A 23,947-nucleotide genomic window follows, 5' to 3' on the forward strand; every position below is an offset into this window, starting at 1 on the left:
TGTGAAGTGAGATGCTGTAGAACACCGCTGAGGATTAGTTGGAAATAACTAATTTCAGATGGGGAGGCACTGAGTCCAATCGCGGAAGAAAGCAGTTCATGTCATACTTTGACTAAAGGAAGTGATCGACTGATAATACGTATCCTGATACTTCAAACGGTTGTCATTTTCGTAACAGAAAGGAGTGTGGGAACTAGAAATTGTAGACAGAGACCAAGCCTCGATACAGTAAGCAGTTTACGATGGATATGGTTTGCGTTAAGTCATGCAGAGATGAAAAGGCTTGCGAAGGAGCTGCATAAAATCTGTTTTCGTATGGAATATAACAGACAACAAGTACTACAACAGCAACATTAAGTTCAGTCTATGTCGCGACTGAATGATTTCTAGTGAAAACGTTTATGAAAATACGAATGTAATGCAGGAATTGGTGTCTACATCTACAGCATTGTTTGTTGGTGAGTCTCAGTTAAGATCTACAACCGAAAATCGAACTGCTTTCTCTTTTGAGGGAAGAAATGATTTCGTAGGGTAAAAAGCGCTACTTAAAATATCGTCTCTTTTTGTCAGGCTTGCCAGTAGCACTAAGATGAACAAAATCGATGATTTCAAACACAACTTCAGAATAATTATCGATCAACTTGTTGGAAATGGAACACGACTAAATACGCGGTCTGTTGAACAACTTGAACCGGTTTCCTGTACATGATCCAGTAAACTTATTAAGCCGCGTCAATGCAATATAGCAATAAGTTCGCAGAAAAGAAATTAATAGCATTCACAGTCGCTGAGAAACATAATTTCCGACTATGCAATTATTTTTCAACATGGTGGCTTTTATTAAAAGACAAAATTCCTATGATTTTTTATTTAGTCGTTATGGCTAAATGTTACCAAAAAATTAGGATAATTAGTGATCCTCACGAAATAATTATTGAATGGTAAGTCTACGACAGGGTACCCAATTCGCAATATATGAATCCAAACGATGGGAGACGTTTCCCATAAAATTCATGGCTAACACGGGGAAATATTGAATCAGAAATAAATAACTATCCTGAAAATGAAGAATGTTTATTCCTCGTACAAAAGTAGATCTCTATGTCTGTTGGGAACTGGAACCGTATTTCGTTACATTTAACATTTACTGTATAAAATTTATTAATCTGTAGATGTTCCTGTCTCTTCTTTTCCTGTATTTTTATTTGAAAAATTTAATTCCGTGCATTCAGCTGCAATTTCTCCAATAAGTTAAAAAAATTTGCTTCATCACGGCCACTGATTCATTTTACCATATGTCGCAGCCATCCGATAATCCTCGTTACATTTTGAGCCGCAGTTAAATTTTAAATGTCCGTTGTCGCCTCTTCTCTTACTAAGAAATAAAGAATACAGATACGTGTCAGTACCAGTGTACTTCATAGCTAAATAGTCCATAAAATCTAAATTTCGATTAGCATTTCAACTTAACTCGGGTGTTTGTACATCTAAGTAATATAAAGGAAAACCGAGAGGTTTGACGGTTACCAAGCCCACCAAAGGAACTGTTATCGCAACTGCTACGTGTCTCACAGTCCTTTTGTTATATGAAGGATTATCTGTGGCAAACCAGCGATATTAGGGGCGTAACAAAGGAATTACATGAAAATATTAGTGCTACATCACGAAAATCTTGACTGGACTCCGAGAAACGTTGAACTCAATGTGACATTCGAGTACCTGTTAAAAGTAAGAATAAGCAGTTCTCCCATCACGCAATAAATTCTCGGTACCTCAATTAAATCTACATCCACATCTATTCTCAAGAAGCCACCATACGGTACAATGTGTTCCACTGTCGCTTTTCCCGTGTCCTGTTCCAGCCGCGAATGGTTCGCCGAGAGAACAAGTGCTGGTAAGCCTCCTTATGAGCTTGACACTGTCTAACGTTACCTCTGTTTTCTTGTTATAGGAACGTCTGCTCTCGCAACTTTAACAGTAAACATTACCGTAAAACAGAATGCCTCTCTGCTTCGTCTGCCACTGGAGTTTCCTGAACGTTTCCGTGAGATGTTTACTGAATCAACGCTGCTCTTCTTTAGGTTTTCTCTAATTCCTTTATCAGTCCTATGTGGTATATTCTGAAAATAACAACTCAGTCACTGAGACTTGGAAAAAACGATTTAAAAAAATATTAAAACAAGGGCCTGATGCTCCACGAAGGAATTATCGGACTGGGCTGAAATAGGCAGATGTGACGTACAGGTACAGACAAACAACTGGTTATAGTTTCAGAAAAAATCACGTATTTACTCAAGAAAAATTGAGAAAGACAATGACGCGACGGTCGAACACTTGCTCTTATGAAAGCAGGTAAGTGGCTTCTTACTGACTGGCAGAGTTGTTGGATGTCCTGAGGGATATCATGCGAAATTAGCTGATTTACAGATCTCAACAGACCTGGCTCCAGAGTTTGATTTAACAACGTCAGATTCTGCCTTCGCAAAACTCTGAAGTTGCTTCTGGCCAGTACAGTTGTAGCTGTGTACCATTCCATTTAGAAAATTATCCTGACATTTGCCAAAATTATTTCCACCAAACTGCGGCAAAACTAAATAATTGTGATAACCTATTACAAACTGTCCTGAACCTTGATTAAAATGTTCTCAATCTTCTTGAATTACCATGTTCCTCTTCAGTTAGCCAAAATCGGCATATGGTTGCGGTTCCCTGCCCATAATACTCCAAACTTTGGGGAAAGATAAGGTGACATTGACGGCCAATGTAGGATTTGGCAAGGAGGCAGACAAGTAGCAGATAATCTCGCGGGTGCAGGCGAGCATTATTTGGCAGTAATGTAAGACGAGGATCGTTTGGCACGAAGTGCAACAAAAAGGGGGAGTAGAATATCGTCGATATACCGCCGTGCTGTAAGGGTGACGTAGATGAGAACCAAAGGTGTCCTGCTATGAAACGAAATGGTACTCCAGACCATCTCGCTTGTCGTAGGAGCTGATTCGATGTGGGGCTCATCACTGAAGACAATTCTACTCAAGTGAATGACATCAGGCCGAAGACGTGTCTGGAAACGACCCAAACAAGAGTGGGGTACCAACCTGACTGTCCCCTGACAACCGGGAGTAATGGTCTGCCATTCCTTCCTTTTCATAGCACGAACCCTTTGCTTTTGATCCGTGGTACCCTTGCAGCACAGCGGTACGTCGACGATACTCAATGTCCCCCTTCGTTGCCCTTCATGGTAAACCACGCTGGGGCTCCACTTCGGCAATATAATGCTGACTGTTTCTATGGCTCGTCTTCGTGCTTACCAAAACCCTACCTTGACCAGCACGCTCGCTGTATCTGCCCCCAATTGAAAACGTGTTGAGCATTATGGGCAGGTCCCCCAGACAAGCTCAGGACTGTGACGATCTAGCGCTCCAATTGGACAGAACTAGCACGATATCTCTCAAGAGAACGTCCATCGACTCTATCATTCAATACCAAGGCGAATAGCTGCCTCCCTTAAGAGCCAGAGACGGACCGACGAGTTATCGACTTGTTCAGTTTGTGAAGCTCTTTCTTGTCTTGAAGTGTATGTGTAGGAATGAATGCAGAGCAAATGCTGACGGTTACATTTTATATCATTCTCCTCGTCGAGAATACAAAACTGACAGTTTGGCTACTTGCCATCTTTCCCGTATCACTTACCAAACGTTAGTAACGCAATTCCGTAGTTTTTCAACTGGAATAAATACCTTTCCGGAGGAATGACCAAAAATCAGACATCGATGACAAACTGAAGAGAGGCACGAGGTTTTAGGACATGTGCACAGTGGCCTCAGTCTTGCAGCTATGGTGACTGCCCGCAATGTCTCACCATCACGTGGACAAGTGGGGGCGTCGCGACGCTACGAACAGTTGCTGGCTGGCGTACTGTGAGGGTTGGCCGCCACACTTGGTCAACTCTGTAGCACCGCAGCTGAATGACAGACGGTTCGGGAGAGCGTTTTGGGGGTGCTGCGCCAGATCTTTGCCAGACATCGTAGTTAATTAGAAGTTAAGTGATTCGTGATACTTTGTTTCATTTACTTATTAAATTCTACTTGTTTCCTTGGTCAGTCTCTCGTCCCCATCTTACTCGTCTGTCTCTCGCCGGCATTTGTTAGGCAGTTAGTGTCTGTCTGTCGGTCTGCCGTACGTTAATAGCTGCCTCTTGTCATGTTTGTCCGATTCGGTGTTAACGAATTTATTGCTTAAGTTGTAAAGGCAGAATTCTTGAAATATATTTTTATCTTGCCTATCATCTTGAGAGGTGGTATACGTGTAATGTAGAGTATAATGTTACTTAAAAACCGTCTTGATTGCAAATATTTTTATTCATATGACCGGTTTCGGTTCATTCAGAACCATCTTCAGATCTGATATTTCAGTTACAAGAGTAACCCGTCCAAATCCAGCAGTTTTCACATGCTACGTCACATTCATATGACCGGTTTCGGTTCATTCAGAACCATCTTCAGATCTGATATTTCAGTTACAAGAGTAACCCGTCCAAATCCAGCAGTTTTCACATGCTACGTCACATGTGAAAACTGCTGGATTTGGACGGGTTACTCTTGTAACTGAAATATCAGATCTGAAGATGGTTCTGAATGAACCGAAACCGGTCATATGAATAAAAATATTTGCAATCAAGACGTAGCATGTGAAAACTGCTGGATTTGAACGGGTTACTCTTGTAACTGAAATATCAGATCTGAAGATGGTTCTGAATGAACCGAAACCGGTCATATGAATAAAAATATTTGCAATCAAGACGGTTTTTAAGTAACATTATAATTTCACTAATTGCTGTTGTCCCATAAGACATTATGTCTGTTTTTGTAATGTAGAGTATGTTTGTACATTTTATGTAAGACTGCGTTTCATGGGTTTTTATTTAAACGGCCTTTTTAGTATATAAAGTTGCCACCCTTCCACCGTAAGAGTTTTCTTTTAAAAACAAGTTGCACTTTCGGTGGCAAGTAATTTTTTTAGTGTGAGTGTTTTGCACCATTTCCATCCCTCCTACAGGGTGCATAGTTTATGTGGTTGTGTGAATTGTAAAATTTTTAGTTCAAAGTAATCTGATGTGTTGCAGATTGCACCAGTGTAGTCTTTCAGAGGTTTTTGTGGGCGGTCGTCAGTACGGCCGTGTTAAAAGGGAGCCACAAGGTTTTCAGCCCGAAAGCTAATACTGTCAAAACAAAAAAAAGTTATTTCTGGCTCTGAATAAATTGTAACTTGATATTTTGATGGTACTTTCTGATTATAATTTTTAAATCTGTTTTTTTTTAAGAAATAGAAAGGGTTTTAGGAATAAAATTTCCATTTGTTGAAAGACATTGTTTTCATCAGTTACCCACTGCAACTACTTCCACGCTCACATAGTGTGATTAAATGTGTTAATATTCTTGATGAATCGCTAGTAAATAAAGTAGATTCTTTAAGAAAAGATTTTGAAAGTAAATCCACAGTTCAAATGAGTACTACAGAAGACAGAAGCCCAAAATTTACGAAAATGTTGCATTTAAAATTTACCTCAAAGATCTTCCTGCGCAAATATCTGAGAAACTGAAAATGTATTAAACATTTCGATGTTACTAGAGAAGCTAACCAAAATTTTCTATTCATATCTGTGTGGTACACGTGTGCAGCCCAGCGGTTGGTGACTGTTGCATTGTGGTGTGTTCTGAAGGCCGCTTCACTTATGCATAGCAGTAAAAGGCGGTTAATAATGCCCAGGGAGCACTAGAGCAGCGCTAAACCATTTATGGCAGGGTGTTTGCGACTAATGCGTGGTCCATTAGTAACGCCGCAATCAGGACGTGTTAACCGCTCGCGCAGCGCCGACGCTTTGTCTAGTGAAGGATATAAAGCGTCATAGAGCAGGGCAGCAGAGGCAGCTGCGCTCAGTGGAATGGTTTAGTAATTAAGCTCCTGCAGAAACATGGAAACAATATTTTAAAAATTACGTTTCTGCTAAAACCAAATTATTAATTTAACTGTATATTTATCCTTTTTCCTTCAGAAGACCCGATTCTATAAATACGGTACAATGTGTAGTCTTACACTTGCATTCATTCGTTTATTTACTTCACAAGGTGGTAAGACAGGAAACGAAGATTACTTTATCTGTTCAGATACATGTATTCTGTTAGAAGTAAGTGCGAGGGAATAAGTACATTTCAAATCAACGGTAAAAAACTTGAAACTTATCTTAGTATTTGATGCTTCATTCCTAATCGCAACAGAGAATCCCAAAATGTGTGTAGTGTGTGTCTTCCTTTCACAAAGGCTGAAGCAAATGTGTTATTTGATAGCCATGGGTTCTAGATAAAACTGCAAGTCGGTGTTGTACTGCAGTTTCTTGTTTCTTTATCGTCTAAATATTCTCGCAGAGCGGTGGTGCTGTTTTGAAAGTCATTAAATCGTTGCTACACCGTAATACTGTGGGTTGACTAGTGACTTCATTTTTCCGATACTGAGATATATGGTTTGTTCTTACGGAGGACTCAGCTGTGCTAGGAACACTATCGACGCCCTGTTCCTACAGCAAAAGAGTTCTGAAGACGAGGTTGTTGCATTTGAAGCGCCATGTGTGGTAACGAAACATCAAAACAATTTAGAAGCTTAGGTCATAAATGTTGGCGAGTACATAACAGCGATCATGAAGTGCCGACCGCGGTAACCGAGCTGTTCTAGGCGCTTCAATCCGGAACCACGTGGCTGCTATGGTCGCAGGTCAGCTCTAAGCCGTGATAGCGTGCTGATCTGCTCCGCACGCTGGCCAGCGGCCCGCTCTTCTATTTGTTTACTTCAGCATTTGTGTACATAGCGTCCACCAATAACGTACCTCTTGGCACGTTGTTATCACCCTGCGACGATCAAACCCACGTTTCAGATCGAACATCAACGACCAAAATCCGTGGAAGTTGAACAGTCCATCCGAGAGGATCTACGTTTGAGTCCCCTGGACGTATTCAGAACACATTTTTGCGTCATGCATGCAGATGTCGACGGAGGCGCTATGCGCTGAAGTTGTCCACCGACATGCCACTGAACTAAAATTTAAACACCCTTTGGACGTGTGGGTGTGGTGACAGTAGACCATATGTGATTTGGTCTCCTGACCTTGCGGGTGTTTGAGCTCCCTTTCGAAGTACCTAAAGAAGTGCTCATTGCTGCTTTCCAACCATATGGCAGCGTCTCGAGTCACCTGGCGGAGAACTGACGAACATTTACATCCTATCTTGTGTTAAATGGGGTCGGGCAGATCAAATTTGAGCTGCCGATACACGTTCCAATTTACTTGACTACTGACGGTGTTCGGGACATCGTCGTGGGTGATGACTAGCCACTAACGTACGCAGGATATGGCCAGGAAAAGCATTTTCGGTCCGAAATCTTACACCGGTCATAGTTGCAGACACTGCTGTGTGAAGTGACCTTGACATCGACGCTCACCTCCCTACCCGTCACCTACGCGATGGAAGCACAGAACCCTGCTACGCCGCTTCAGAATACGCCTGGTGCTTCGTCAATGGCACCCATCGCTGCACAACGCGGCGACGAGAGCAGTATGGATACCCCTCCAGTGCTCGCACTGGGACCATCCAATCTCAGCACCATGACATACCCTGTTCCAACCATGGACGTCGAACTAAATGTCATGCTCAGTTCTGCCTTTATCCAGACGGGCTTCGTATCGGATGATGAGCGACCCAAGTCTGATTCAGAACAACACGTCAGGAAATATCCCTCGCCCAGGAAGCACAAGATAGACACCCAGCGAAGACCCACTCCTTCAGATGGCTTCTCAAGATGACGCCCAGATGTCTGCTGGTGACTTTTCATATTGGTGTTGCCACTGCTGGCGCCCCTTATGCGACAGATCCTCTCTCATGTACATGCAGACGACGTATCCCTCACAGCTTTCGTCGCAGGACCCGCTTCCCCCACTCAAACAGTATATTTACGAACACATGTTGACATAATCATCCTGGGTAAATGATGTTGAAGAACGAGTGGATCAGACCACCAGCGTGCCCGAGCGAGAGCAACTCACAGAGGCGCCTGAGATGGCACCCTGCCAGCAATTGTGGTCACTGTGGCAGACCCGGAGGGTCTACATCTGCCGGATGCTTCCATCACGCTTTCTTCATCGACTGCACGGGACTATCCAGGACAATATCGTGTCGCAGCAGTGAACCTTGCCACCACCCGAGCTCCTCACAAACTGGCCATGTACCGAGACACCATATACTCTGCCCATGTTGATACTGCACTCATACATCAGATGTTCGTCACTGACCTTCAAATGCCCACAAGGTACATTGTCCATGTTTCTCATGTTTACGACACTGGTAGTGGCATCGCCATGCTCATACACAACGATCTCCCTGCAGAGGATATCGTATACCTCCGCCACACGATATTTGGCGTGTGTATAATTAATGTCTAAATACTATCCACCTCTAGCCGCCGTCATGCCCAATACACATTCTTTGGCGAAGTCACACCGCTCTTCAAAGGCCCACACGGCGATTTGGTGCTCATTGGGGACTTTATCTCGACGCAAGGGCCCACTGTCCAGCTCCTGCTGCAGTCACCTTGTGCGCCTCTCTCGGCGGTCATCGATAGCCTGCTACTCGTTGAGATCAGGACGAAGCTTCATGGAATCCAACCAGGCTAAACATTTGACATCGCTCACTTTTTTTTTTTTTGTCATCAGTCTACTGACTGGTTTGATGCGGCCCGCCACGAATTCCTTTCCTGTGCTAATTTCTTTATCTCAGAGTAGCACTTGGAACCTACGTCTTCAATTATTTGCTTGACATATTCCAATCTCTATCTTCCTCTACAGTTTTTGCCCTCTACTGCTCCCTCTAGTACCATGGAAGTCATTCCCTCATGTCTTAGCAGATGTCCTATCATCCAGTCCCTTCTCCTTATCAGTGTTTTGCACATATTCCTTTCTTCTCCGATTCTGCGTAGAACCTCCTCATTCCTTACCTTATCAGTCCACCTAATTTTCAACATTCCTCTATAGGACCACATCTCAAAGGCTTCGATTCTCTTCTGTTCCGGTTTTCCCACAGTCCATGTTTCACTATCATACAATGCTGTACTCCAGACGTACATCCTCAGAAATTTCTTCCTCAAATTAAGGCCGGTATTTGATATTGGTAGACTTCTCTTGGCCAGAAATGCCTTTTTTGCCACAGCGAGTTTGCTTTTGATGTCCTCTTTGCTCCGTCCGTCATTGGTTATTTTACTGCCTAGGTAGCAGAATTCCTTAACTTCATTGACTTCGTGACCATCAATCCTGATGTTAAGTTTCTCGCTGTTCTCATTTCTACTACTTCTCATTACCTTCGTCTTTCTTCGATTTTCTCTCAAACCATACTGTGTACTCATTAGACTGTTCATTGCGTTCAACAGATCATTTAATTCTTCTTCACTTTCACTCAGGATAGCAATGTCATCAGCGAATCGTATCATTGATATCCTTTCACCTTGTATTTTAATTCCACCCCTGAACCTTTCTTTTGTTTCCATCATTGCTTCCTCGATGTACAGATTGAAGAGTAGGGGCGGAAGGCTACAGCCTTGTCTTACTCCCTTCTTAATACGAGCACTTCGTTCTTGATCGTCCACTCTTATTATTCCCTCTTGGTTGTTGTACATATTGTATATGACCCGTCTCTCCCTATAGCTTACCCCTACTTTTTTCAGAATCTTGTACAGCTTGCACCATTTTATATTGTCGAACGCTTTTTCCGGGTTGACAAATTCTATGAACGTGTCTTGATTTTTCTTTAGCCTTGCTTCAATTATTAGCCGTAACGTCATAATTGCCTCTCTCGTGCCTTTACTTTTCCTAAAGCCAAACTGGTCGTCACCTGGCGCATTCTCAATTTTCTTTTCCATTCTTCTGTATATTATTCTTGTAAGCAGCTTCGATGCATGAGCTGTTAAGCTGATTGTGCGATAATTCTCGCACTTTTCAGCTCTTTCCGTCTTCGGAATTGTGTGGATGATGCTTTTCCGAAAGTCAGATGGTATGTCGCCAGACTCATATATTCTACACACCAACGTGAATAGTCGTTTTGTTGCCACTTCCCCTAATGATTTTAGAAATTCTGATGTAATGTTATCTATCCCTTCTGCCTTATTTGACCGTAAGTCCTCCAAAACTCTTTTAAATTCCGATTCTAATACTGGATCCCCTATCTCTTCTAAATCGACTCCTGTTTCTTCTTCTATCACATCAGACAAATCTTCACCCTCATAGATGCTTTCAATGTATTCTTTCCACCTATCTGCTCTCTCCTCTGCATTTAACAGTGGAATTCCCGTTGCACTCTTAATGTTACCACCGTTGCTTTTAATTTCACCAGAGGTTGTTTGACTTTCCTGCATGCTGAGTCTGTCCTTCCGACAATCATATCTTTTTCCATGTGTTCACATTTTTCCTGCAGCCATTTCGTCTTAGCTTCCCTGCACTTCCTATTTATTTCATTCCTCAGCGACTTGTATTTCTGTATTCCTGATTTTCCCGGAACATGTTTGTACTTCCTCCTTTCATCAATCAACTGAAGTATTTCTTCTGTTACCCATGGTTTCTTCGCAGCTACCTTCTTTGTACCTATGTTTTCCTTCGCAACTTCTGTGATGGCCCTTTTTAGAGATATCCATTCCTCTTCAACTGTGTTGCCTACTGCGCTATTCCTTATTGCTGTATCTATAGCGTTAGAGAACTTCAAGCGTATCTCGTCATTCCTTAGAACTTCCATATCCCACTTCTTAGCGTATTGATTCTTCCTGACTAATTGCTTGAACTTCAGCCTATTCTTCATCACTACTGTATTGTGATCTTAGTCTATATCTGCTCCTGGTTACGCCTTACAATCCAGTATCTGATTTTGGAATCTCTGTCTTACCATAATGTAATCTAATTGAAATCTTCCCGTATCTCCCGGCTTTTTCCAAGTATACCTCCTCCTCTTGTGATTCTTGAACAGGGTATTCGCTATTACTAGCTGAAACTTGTTACAGAACTCAATTAGTCTTTCTCCTCTTTCATTCTTTGTCCCAAGCCCATATTCTCCTGTAACCTTTTCTTCTACTCCTTCACCTACAACTGCATTCCAGTCGCCCATGACTATTAGATTTTCGTCTCCCTTTACATACTGCATTACCCTATCTATATCCTCATACACTTTCTCTATGTGTTCATCTTCAGCTTGCGACGTCGGCATGTATACCTGAACTATCGTTGTCGGTGATGGTCAGCTGTCGATTCTGATTAGAACAACCCGGTCACTGAACTGTTCACAGTAACACACCCTCTGCCCTACCTTCCTATTCATAACGAATCCTACACCTGTTATACGATTTTCTGCTGCTGTTTTTATTACCAGATATTCATCTGACCAGAAATCCTTGTCTTCCTTCCACTTCACTCCACTGACCGCTACTATATCTAGATTGAGCCTTTGCATTTCCCTTTTCAGATTTTCTAGTTTCCCTACCACGTTCAAGCTTCTGACATTCCACGCCCCGACTCGTAGAACATTATCCTTTCGTTGATTATTCAATCTTTTTCTCATGGTAACCTCCCCCTTGGCAGTCCCCTCCCAGAGATCCGAATGGGGGACTATTCCGGAGTCTTTTGCCAATGGAGAGATCATCATGACACTTCTTCAACTACAGGCAACATGTCCTGTGGATACACGTTACGTGTCTTTAATGCAGTGGTTTCCATTGCCTTCTGCATCCTCATGTCGTTGATCATTGCTGATTCTTCCGCTTTTAGGGGCAATTTCCCACCCCTTGGACAAGAGAGTGCCCTGAACCTCTATCCGCTCCTCCGCCCTCTTTGGCAAGGCCGTTGGCAGAATGAGGCTGACTTCTTATGCCGGAAGTCTTGGGCCGCCAATGCTGATTATTTATCAAAATTTAGGCACTGGCGGGGATCGAACCCGGGACCGAAGACGTTTTGATTATGAATCAAAGACGCTACCCCTGGACCACAGGTCACTTATCAAGCCACATAAACCATGTTTACATCGCTCTCCCCCTTGCTGATGGCACCCGCCATGCAGAGGTTTGGCCTTGGCCTTTTCAGACCATGAAGCATACATGTGTGGCGTTGCTGTGGCCTGTAGAAATTCAATGTCACCCACCAGTATTCCCCAGACTGTTTCCGTATGTTTAAAGATGTACGGGCATGGTGCTGGCGTCGTCGTCACACGTATGACGCCACCTTATCTCGGGAACTATCCTGTGCCAGGTCGACCCTCCATAAAACATTCTGCATCTACATCTACATATATACTCCGCTAGCCACCAAGCGGTATGTGGCGGAGAGCACCATTCGCGCCAAAGTCATCTTTCCCCGCCTCTGTTCCACTCGCGGATCGCGCGAGGGAAAAACGACTGTCTGAACGCATCAGTACGAGCTCCAATTCCCCTTATCTTCGAATGGTGATAATTGAGCGATTTGAAAGTTGGTGGTAATAATATATGCTCTACATCCTTGGCGAAGAACGGATTTCGGAATTTAGTGAACAGCCCCTTCAATTTAGCGCGTCGTCTATCTGCGTTGCCCACTTCAAACTTTCTATGAGACTCGTGACGCTCTCGCTATGACTAAATGTACCAGTCACGAATCTTCCCACTCTTATTTGGACGTTCTGAATCCTTTGAATCAGACTCCACTGGTAAGGGTCCCATACAGACAAAGAACACTCTAACACTGGATGTAAGCAATTTCCTTGGTTGAAGGACGGCATCGCTTCAGGATTCTACAACAAGCCACAGTCTAGAGCTCGCGTTGCCCGTTACTTGTGTAATCTGATCATTCCATTTAAAATCATTTCGAATAGTCACCCCCAGATACTTGACAGATGCTACCGCTTCCAAAGACTGGATATTTATTTTGTACTCGTACATTAATGGGGATTTTCGCCTTGTTATACGCAGTAGTTTATATTTACTAATATTGAGAGATAACTGCCAGTCATTACATCACGCTTTTATTTTCTGCTTGTCCTCTTTGATATGTTCACAAATTTCGAGTGATACTACTTTCCTGTAGACAAGAGCATCATTGGCAAACAGTCCAATGTCACTATCAATACCATCAACCAGATCGTTTATGTAAATCGTAAAAAACAGCGGACCTATTACGCTGACCTGGGGCACACCTGAAGGTTTCCCAAAACCGTGCTCGTTTCTGCAAATGAGCTTCTTAGTGTTTAGAAAGGTCATTAAGTCTGAACACAAAATATGTTCAATGATACTACAACAAATCGATGTCAGTGAAATTGGCCGGTAATTATGTGCAACCTATTTTCTACCCTTTTTATAGATTGCTATGATCCGGGCCTTCTTCCATTCCCGTGGAACTTTCCGCTGTTCCAATGATCTCTGATAGATGATGGATAAGAATGGTACTATATTTGTAGCATAGTCGACATATAATCTTACGGGGATACTTTCTGGGCCAGATGCCTTCCTGGCGTCTAATGATCTTAACTGTTTTACAATCCCAGATACACTAAGCACTACGTCAGCCATCCTTGCGTTTGTACGATAAGTGAAAGAGGGAATAACGAGATTTTGAAAGGTAGGTTTAGAATTTCGGCTTTTGATTATCATCATCTGTTACATTACCCGTACTGTCACCAAGAGAAGGAATAGAATTATTTGTAGCGTTCATAGATTTTACGTATGACAAAAATTTTTTGGGGTTATTTTTAGAATCTGCAGATAAAATATTGCTTTCAAAATCGTTAAAAGTATCTGTCATTGAACTTTTGACATCATTACACATAGTTTCTGTTTGTCAGCGAGGCAGTGACTACGTTTAAAACGATTGTGCAAAATTCTCTCCTTTCTCTATGCTGTTTCTATGGTTTTTGTGCAACTTCCACTGACGTAGAAGCCACACCGACATTATGGTCACTAATACCTTCTTCTAGATTAACCTCCTCAAAAAGATCAGGTCTGTTTTTCGCCTAGATATCTAATATGTTCCCATCCCGAGTTGGTTTTCTAACCAATTGTTCAAGGTTGTATGTTGAGAGCGCTTCTAGAATAAGTTCACATGAAACTTTACTTCTGCCCCCTATGATAAAAGTGTAATTTTCTCAGTGAATGGATGCCAGATTAAAGTCTCCACCTACAACTAATGGATAATTTCGATATTTATTTCCTATGTACTCAAGACTTTCCCTGAAACGTTCTGCAACGCTTGTTGCGGAAGCTCGTCGTCTATAAAAACATCCTAATAGAAAGGTCAAGCCCTGTCTGATTGACAGCTTTATCCAGACTATTTCACAGTCCGAACCAGTCCGATCTCAACTGCGTTTAAACAGCTTTTAACGGCAATGAACACACCACCTCCCATAGCATCAGTCCTGTCATTCCTAAACATTGTCCAATGCGAGTTCAAAACTTCACAGCTATTTATGTATGGTTTCAGCCAGCTTTCGGCACGTAACATAATATTGGCATTGCTACTATTTATTTCGGAGAGTAACTCGGAGCTCTTGCTACAGACATTTCGACACTATTTATGGTAAGGAAGTAAGGAGTTGGAGAAATAGTATCTTGCACATCTTTTACTCTATTGTTCGTGACTGTGCGACAACGCCTTTCTAACCAGCCCAGCATAGGCTGGTACACCGAACAAAGGCGCAGATCTCCTTAATCATGAGCCATCACCTGGAAGGAACTGCAGCATGATCTAGAACCCCCTTGTCTACTGCAAGAACAACCGTCGGTGTGTCACCTCCTCCATGAAAGACAACGACGACGCAGGGCTCTGATCCACGTCCTCACTGATGCGGAAGGGCACTGCTATGAGACCCAACAAACCATCGGTCGTGTAATTATTTTGCCGGACTGCATCAAGCTTTATCACATTCCACAGAACTGTTTAAATGTGAGTGAATTCCTAAGGGGCCAAACTGCAATGAGGTCATCGGTCCCTAGAATAAACACACTACTTTAAATAATTTAAACTAACTTATGCTAAGAACAACACACACGCCAATGCCCGAGGGAGGACTCGAACCTCGGGCGGAAGAGGTCTCACAGTCCGTGACATGGCGCCTCTAACTGGGCGGCTTCTCCACGCGGCTCCTCAGAACTGATCACAGAGATCACGTGGCTTGCTATTAGCACTCTCTCGGTGGAAGTAGCACATGAAATGCATGAAGACGTGACCATAGATGAAGCACTTGATGCTATGAAGGTGGGATCTGATGACAGATCCCCTGCGTCCAATGGTATCCCAGTCGACTTTTGCAAAAGTTTTAACTGTTTGTTGGCTTCCACATGGACGATAATTCCACATGCCCTGGTGTTACCCATCACAGTGATCCCCAACGCCTCTTTTGATGGAATCATTACCTCCGTTCACAAACTGCACAGACGGTCCAGGATCCATGATTATCGACCAATCACGTTGCTCAACAGCAATATGAAAATATTTACAAGGCTCCTGGCATTGCAGCAAACGAATGTTGCACGTTACGTCACATCCTGAGACCAAACTTCCTTAGGAGGCGACAACAATATCCGTACAGCCCTTTCCCATTAGCGAGACATAATGTCGTTTGCTCATTACCAATGTCTCCCTGGTGCCTTGGCATCGCTGGACTGTAGCCGGGTCTTCGACCTTGTTGACCATTCCTTTCTCCAGCATATGGGTGTCCCCGGCGGTATTGTCACGATAGTTTTGCGCCTTTCGAGCGGCGCGACCTCCAACATCAAGTGCAACAGTCGTCTCAGGCCGCCCCTGTCCAGCAAGGCTGCCCCATTTTAACGATTCTATGTGCTTTCGCTTTGAAACCCCTGCTCCAGGGTTTGCGCCAATGTTTCGAAGTTACGATGTTGCACGGGCTCTGTTTCTGTTGCATGGCCTATGCACACTGCGCAGTAAGGAACAAGTTCGAGCAGCCTTGATATGGGCGGCGACTTACTGTGAAGCATCGGCAGCTCCGTCAGCGTGTCCCGATCCAAGGTCTTGCACGTTTGGTGTCTTGGCACTGAATTCACAGTCGATCTCCGTCGCTCAGCTGCCCTTAACAGTAGGCGTTTGCTACAGACCATCATATCAAGTCATGCAGGCCACCAGCTACGAACCCTCGACGTTATCCAATGCTAACAATGGGTGAACACCTATGATGCCTCCCACACACCACACGTGACTGAGGTACTACTAGTCTCATCCCTCCTGGCCTGACGTACGTTGATGGCATCGGAATGCAGATTTTAAAAAAAGTCAGTGTGTGTGAGACCACCATGCAAAGGACCTGAGTTCGATTCGCAGCAGGGTTGGAGATATTCTCTGCTCGCAGACTGGGTGTTGCGTTGCTACCATTATTATTTCATCTTCATTGTCACACCCAATGTGGCGTCAACTTACGACACCACCGTTTGCTATTATATTAGTACAATGCTGATAACTTTATTCCCATAACACGATTTATATCACGTTGTCAGTGTGCAATGGAAACGCATCGGACTAATTTTTTCCCCTGAAGACTTCTATTGGAAACAGTAGCAACGTAAATTGGAAGCGAACTGAGGTCCTGTTAATCATCTAGTAAATTATAATTACGTGAAAAGAAACGATCGCCAGCCTAATTAGGCAAAGCTGTACCCAGTACTGTCATGGTTCATACAGAAAGTTAAATGTGTGTGTTGACTTTACTTGATACTAAGGTTTTGTTTTGCTTATAAGATTCAAGAGAGTGGCATAATTTAGCAAGTAATGTATCAGTAAATTGACTTGATCTACACATTAGAAGTATTAATATCTCTTAATAACACTATCTGTACATCACACTAATGAAATAATTATAATTATAGGTAAGTTATTACTAATGGTGGAGAAATACTGACACGGACAGGAGGCTCTTTCGTCAGTTTGATTACAGGAAATTACTACTTCCGTATGTTTTCTACTGATTACTATTTCCGTTCTCAATGAATATTTACTACCTTACATTATTTATCTACAATGGAATATGAGACACCTTGATCTAATACAGTCTGAATAAATGTAGCCAGCTGCTAATTCTTGATTGCTGTTATTGTAATATGGCATTTAAATCGGGATCAACAATTAGCATGTGGACCAAGAAACTAATTTATAAGTGGATTCGGAACGTGGCTGAACACTATAATCATAACACAATATTGGAAACACTGTTAACTACATAATACATGAAATTGTAAATACTATTATTTCAATAAAAAGACACTATAAACAGAATACTTAAATTGTCCACTGATGAAAACTATTTGGAGCATTTCAAAACTCATGATCACTAACTAATTATGTACTCTACAACTCCACAAAGTTTGTTAACTTTTATTAAGTAATATAATTGATTTCCAGTTCAGTAGAACAGGATACTCAGATTAATCGTAGCACTTGGTATAGGACCCTGTCTAGCTAAATGACTAAGGATAAATACGGTGGCTCAACACAAATATTTACAGAACGCAAATTTATTATTGAAAACTAAACCACATAACTGATCACTACAATTATAAAGTAGACAACCGATAATATGAGCTGAAAGTGGTAGCAGCGTCGACCTCCTGTGTTATTCAGAAAAGGAAAAAAAAATATCGATGGCTCTTCATGTCCAACAAGCTCCGAAATTCTGTTCTTAGCGTCCGATTTTCATTGTACAGGAGGGCCCGAGTGGCCGAGCGGTCTAGGCGCTACAGTCTGGAACAGAGCGACCGCTACGGTCGCAGGTTCGAAGCCTGTCTCGGGCACGGAGGTGTGTGATGTCCTCAGGTTAGTTAGGTTTTAGTAGTTCTAAGTTCTAGGGGACTGATGTCCACAGATTTTAAGTCCCATAGTGCTCAGAGCCATTTGAACAATTTTTTTTTCATTCTACAGACCTAAGCAAAGTATGTCATGAAGAATAAGCCGAATTACTTCCGCATCCGAAGCTATATTGTATAATCTTGCAGTTCTTCTCCCCTTCTTTAGTTCACAAGATCCGCATTCTTTGCCTGCTAGCCACAAGCCGACTCATGCTACAAAGTCAAGATTTGCATGGTTATAGGCCTACATCCCCTTTGCATGAACAAGTAAAATATAACATTGTAATTCTTTTACAGTACGTTCACTTTGACGTTACAGCCATAGATTTATTACAGTTATATAAATTAACACAAATCACTAAAATATTCAGGTAAATGCTACATAAAAGAGCATAGTTAAACAGAAATCAGAGTAAGTATAAACAGCCGAAGAGCTTAGAAATGACTATTATAGGTGATATCGATAATAGTGTACCTACTAAAAAGACCTGAAACACGGCGGGAGAACTTACCTGGGTGGAGACTCCTGCCCATCAATAGCATTTGATCATTTCAGTTCATTACTAGCAATTTTGGTCAAGAAATTGTTGACTTTGCAGCTGCTACCAAGAAATTTAAATTGTGGACCAACAGGGCACAGATAATAGAAGTGCACAAGATGGTTCAAATGGCTCTAAGCACTATGGGACTTACCATCTGAGGTTGTCAGTCCCCTAGACTTAGAACTACTTAAACCTAACTAGCCTAAGGACATCACACACATCCATGCAGAGGTAGGATTCGAACCTGCGACCGTAGCAGGAGCGCGGTTCCGGACTGAAGCGCCTAGAAACGCTCGGCCACAGCGACCGGCTGCAAGGGTTATTTGTTTGGATTCAAGCTGCATTATTGCTTCCAGGGCTGTTTTTTTTTCTTTCTGTACAGCTCTGTTGATCCCTTGGACAACAATTCTACCTTCATCCACAAACATCATTAACCGTCCCTCTATTGACCTATGAACTGCAACAGGCACAGAACTCCACACAAATTGACATCTGGCACCTGCACAACACAAAGCGTGCACGTTTGTATGCCTGCATTCAACATTCTGGTGGTTACACCAGTTGTTAATGTTCCAGCATTTGAAATATCCAATGACTTATTTCGCACTTACATTAACCTGTGACCATACAATGTTAATCACTTAAATATGTTATCTAGATAAATTTATTCCCCAAATTTCATCACTCTACCTTCACAATTTTTTCGTGTTGCGATTTTTATTTCGTCAGTGTGCGTGGCTTCAAACATGTGCTGACTTCAAACTACTTGATTTTTCAGCATCCTACACTTACAGTGCTGCTTGGTATCTCATAGGAACTAACTTTTTAATGGAAGAATTCGAGGATAAAGAACATCAGTCAGCTGTTCTGAGCCCCAAGTTACTCGAAACAATGTGTTTATGGCATGGCCACATGTGGTTGCTACGGTATCTTAACATTAAAATGTGTAAACTGTCTGCCCTTAAGAGCAGTTTCAATCTGAACTTTCTTCGTGAATTTCGATTTTTTAAATTAAACACCCGTGGGCACGCAAGCTAGTGCACAGCATCGACAAGACATAACATTTCTCCAGAAACTCCACAACTCGTTGTCTAGCGCTTTGGATCACGGGGTTCCGGGTTCGATTCCCAGCGGGGTCGGAGATTTTCTCCGCCCGGGGACTGGGTGTTTGTGTTGTCCTCATCGTTTCGTCTACATTCGGGAAAATGGTGACACTAGGCATTGAAGATATATGGAATTTGTACGGTCCTGATAATCAGGCGTTGACTACCTAACAGAATAAAGTCGTCATTATTTCTCCAGCGTAACACCAAGTTTTAGCTGCGTCATAAACCCGCTTGATATTCAGATTAGATAAAGGTGAATTTCTTGATATTGTTATTCGAAGGTTGTATTATGTTGGAGAATGGAAAATGATGCCATTCCTCTCCTTTAGGTCCACAGCAGAAGGAGGGGGGATTAGTTAATATTGTTTTGTTGCGCTGTGCAGTCTTGTCCGGTAACGTTAGCAGAAGACACTGAGCAGTGTCTGTGTTAGGAGGGATAAAATCTGGAACTGGACCAATCATGTGGCTGCGAATATGAGTTTTCAGAGTGATCGAGTGCAAGTCGAAATCCAGGATTAGGCCTGGCGGCATGTACTGCATTAGAGAGCGTCGAACCCGACCGCGCCAGTCACTAAAACTCTAAAAAGATCGCTAAGCGCAAAGGCGTCAGACGACAAAGCTTGCACTGTCGTGTGTAATGGCGGAAGGATGGACTACCGCGACACGCGTTTCCTCGTGGAGCTTCCACGATCCGCAGGGTCATTGGGTGGTATTGTTTCAGACCGGATTTGTTTCTCGGGGCATCATCTATATCTCCTCCATGTTTGTCAGTATATTTTGTCTATACACTGTATCCACTTCCGAGGCATATCTTTGCGACGTAGCAGAGACGAGCGGGAAATTACGTCCCGCGTATTTAGAGATGCACTGACATTACGCGCTGAAGTTATTACACTGAACCGTCTAGGAAGCTGGTATAGACACGCGTATTCAAATACAGGGATATGTACACAGGCAGAATACGGAGCTGCAGTCGTCAACAATTGTGTGGGCCAGTTTTGCAACTGTCATCAAGATGTAAGTGAGTTTGAAAGTGGTGTTACAGTCGGCGCACGAGTGATGGACACCGCATCTCCGAGGTAGTGATGACGTGGGGATTATCCCGTATGACCATCCCTCTAGTGTACTGTGTATATCAGGAATCCGCTAAAAATCAAATCTCCGTCATCGCTGTGGCTGGAAAAAGATCCTGCAAAAACGGGACCAACGACGACTGCAGATAACGGTTCAATGTGTCAGAAGTGCTACCATTCCGGAAACTGCTGTAGATTTCATTGCTGGTCCATCAACAAGTGTCAGCGTGCGAACCAGTCAACGAAACATGGTCGATATGGGCTTTTCTAGCTAAAGACCCAGTCGTGTACCATTGATGGCTGCATGACACAAAGCTTTACGCCTCACCTAGGCCCGTCAACACCGATATTGGACTGTTGATGACTGGAAATGTATTGCCTGGACTCGTTTCAAATTGTATCGAACGGATGGACGTGTACGGGCATGGAGACAACCTCATGAATCCATGAATCTTGCATGTCAAGCTGATGGAGGCTCTGTAGTGGTGTGGTGAGGCTTGTGCAGTTGGAATGATATGAGACCCCGTATACTTGTAGATACGACTCTGACAGGTGACAATTAAGTAAGCATCCAGTATGATCACACGCACCCATCCATGTCCATTGCGCACTGCGATGGACTTAGGCAATTCCAGCAGGAATATGCGACATCCCACACGTCTACAAAAGCTAAAGAGTGGCTCCAGGAACACTCTTCCGAGTTTCAACATTTTCGCTGTCCACCGAACTCCCCATACATGAGCATTATTGAGCATATCTGTGATGCCTTTGAACGTGCTGTTTAGAAGAATTTCTGCCGCCTCGTACTCTTACTTATTTATGGACAGCCCTGCACGATTCAGGTGTCAGTTTCCTCCAGCACTACAACAGACATTAGTCGAGCTCATACCATGTTTTGTTGCGGCATTTATACATGCTCTTGGAGACCCTACATGATATTAGGCAGGTGTACCAGTTTCCTTGGCTCTTCAGTGTATATAAGTGTGGTGACCGTTTCTTTGGATGTGCATGTCTGAAGGTTCAGTGCAGATGCACAATATTTCCACCAGCTCGCGGGAACAGAGGAAGGTTGCGAACGAAGAGGAATAACGGAGGGGGCCCTACTGTGGCATATCGAGATTTGGGTCGGACGAGAGGCGAGCTCCGCAGCCGAAGCGTGTACGGTGACCGCTCAGGAAAAGCGGGAAATCCGCGTCTGAATCCAAGTTCTTTCGCAAATGTTCATTTGTCACCACTGGGCAGCAAAAGAAAGAAATATCTTTTGTCAAGTGTAAGCGCCTTTGACAAAGGGACGATTGTTATGACCCAGAGGCTGGGAACGAACATATTGAAAACGGCGAAGCCTGTCTGCTGTTCGCGTGTTCTTATCGGGGGCATGTATGGAAGAACTTTGAAGGACGGGGAAACCACGGGTAGGCGACAAGGTGCTGGCCGTCCACATTTTATCACAGAACGTGGAGTTCGGAAGTTTGCCCGCTGTGTGAAGTGCGACAGGCAGCGATCTGTGTCAGATACGACGAGAGAGTGTAATGCTGGCGCAGGCACCAGTGTTTGAGAGCCCACCGTTCAGCGAACAGTACTGAATAGCCTAAGAGGACCTATGTATGTTTTACATTTTTACCCAACGGTGCCGTCGATTACGATTGCAGTGTACACAGTTTCATCGAGGTTAGACACTGAATCAAGAGGAACATGTTGTCACATGAAATGAGTCACGTTGATTCTTACGCCAGTTCGGAAGATGTGTCATGTTGGAGAACAGCTGCTCGTAGAACGCTCGAACACAGACCGGTGCGGACATTATTACGCTCCGGGGAAGCTTGTCTGTGCTTCCGTGGGACTTTTGATAGTAATCGGAAGCACCATGAGATGATTGGACTATTCGAAGACTATTGCGGAACTTCTGAATCCGTTCATCCTCGATGTGTTCCCAAAAGATGGCGGCATTTTCGAGCAATATACCTGCCCGTACCGTGAAGCCAGAATCGTGCAACAGTGGATTTAGAGGCATCATAGTGAGCTCGCGTTGACGTCTCTGTCACGTAATACGCGTGTTCTGGATCCGATTAAACACATCTGAGACGCTATCAGGAGCGAGATACGTGCATACTGACCCTCAGAGTGTTACTTTCGGTGACAACGTGACCTATGAGTAGACGACTGGAGCCACGCACCTGCGGAACCTTACTAAAACTCGTCCCTGTATCATAGAATCGTTGCCACATTGCTTTCCCATGTTGGACCAACACGCGACGTGTTGGCTCATTTGAGTGCACAATCTTCAGAACATTTTAAAAAATTTCAGAAGCAGTCTGCATGGCAAAATGTCTGACACTTAAATTAGGTAAGGGCCACGAAACTTTCACAGGCCACATGTCAAACTTTTGCTCGTAGTGTAGCGACAATGCGAACATTCGCCATTGGCATGTGGTCAGAGCTCATTCTCGCACTAGCCGTACGCCCGTGCTTCGCAACATGAGCTAACTCTAGTATAACGCGCATTAGCCAAGCTAAAATATAAAACTCATTAATTATTGAAGACTTATATTAACAAGATACTTTCCAAAGGCATACAGGAGTTTTATTAGTGTCGTGAATACGAAAATAATTTTCGGCAGACAATAACTTTCATTTCAATAATGTGCACTACTAAAGTGAGGTCACATTACGTTCACTCTTAAAGAATCATATTTTGTTAATTGTTGTTGAACTTTAACACAACATACTTATGAAAGAGAAAAGGATGCGTAAGAAAGGTCGTTGACCTGAAAATATTGAATATTATATTCACTGCTGAAAGTGACATATTACTGCTAAGTCTTAAATATTTGTGTTATGAGTTTGACTGAAAAATTTAAAATGTTTGAGGAATCTAGTAGAAAAATTCGTTGAAAACAAGATATGACTTTTTTTCCAAAATTTTCGTTTTTGAAGTAACTGTCTAGGTTACAATATTTTCAAAACGTGTGCACGAAGTACCCCCACCCGGCAATCCTCTTCTTATTGCGAGGGTTAAAGAAGGTCCTTTTTATAGTGTCAGTTTGCAGGATTCCAGGAATCAATTTGCCTAGAAATAAGTTTTGCCTACCCAAAAAATGAAATATGAATAAACCTTATCGAAGGAAACAATTCAGTTCCGTTACCTTTCCAATGTGCAAGGCGAAATCAATGAATTTGTATATTTTGGACAAGTAAATATAAGGTTAGTTTGTGTTTATGAAGATATTATTGGGACGATTCATTCTACGACTGATTCAATGTTCCCAAGGCACGACGGACGTTCAATATGTAATGCAGCCCTTTTTTTCTGAAAGCAGGTTGGTCTTATTCGGAGTTCCAA

This window comes from Schistocerca gregaria, chromosome 2, assembly GCF_023897955.1.
Source record: "Schistocerca gregaria isolate iqSchGreg1 chromosome 2, iqSchGreg1.2, whole genome shotgun sequence".
Classification (NCBI taxonomy): Eukaryota; Metazoa; Arthropoda; class Insecta; order Orthoptera; family Acrididae; genus Schistocerca; species Schistocerca gregaria.